The sequence below is a fragment of the Nannospalax galili genome, unplaced genomic scaffold (genome assembly GCF_000622305.1).
Source record: "Nannospalax galili isolate Female #2095 unplaced genomic scaffold, S.galili_v1.0 scaffold321, whole genome shotgun sequence".
NCBI classification, from domain to species: domain Eukaryota; kingdom Metazoa; phylum Chordata; class Mammalia; order Rodentia; family Spalacidae; genus Nannospalax; species Nannospalax galili.
Window position 1 is genome coordinate 3080663 of NW_008345972.1, and position 625 is coordinate 3081287.

Consider the following 625-nt stretch of genomic DNA (forward strand, 5'->3'; position numbering starts at 1 on the left):
CACCATGCCCGCCTTATTATATGTATATTTTTTAAGTTTACCACTGAAATAATTTTACACAGCATATTTTATCTCAGGTGCCACTTCTGAGTGCCTATAGTAGATGAATCAGTATATTCAGTGTTTTTCTTTTAAATACATTACCATTATTTCCCTTTATCACCAAGATTCATTGTACAACCCTTTCTTCCCCCCACGACTTAAATAACCCAATTTTTATCCATATCTCCCTTAGTAACACCTGTTTCCTACCGTTCTTCTCTCTCAGGTTCTGTCTTTTCCTTTACCTCCCTGGTTACTTTTCAATATACTGGTTCCTGTAGTTATACCTGGGTATATACTAACTTATAAGGATTTGGTGCTAGGGTTCACATATGAGGGAGAATATATGTCCTTTGTTTATCTGAGTCTGTATTACTTCACTTAGTATAACAGTTTCTAGTTCAATCCATTTCATGATGGATGCAAATTTCATGATTTCATCTTCCTTTACTGCTGAGTAGAACTCCTTTTTGTAAATGTCCCACATTTTCATTATCCAGTAATCAGTTGAGGGACACTTAGGTTGCTTCCATCTCTTAGCTATTGTGAAAAGAGCAGCAACAAACATGGATGTACAAGTGTC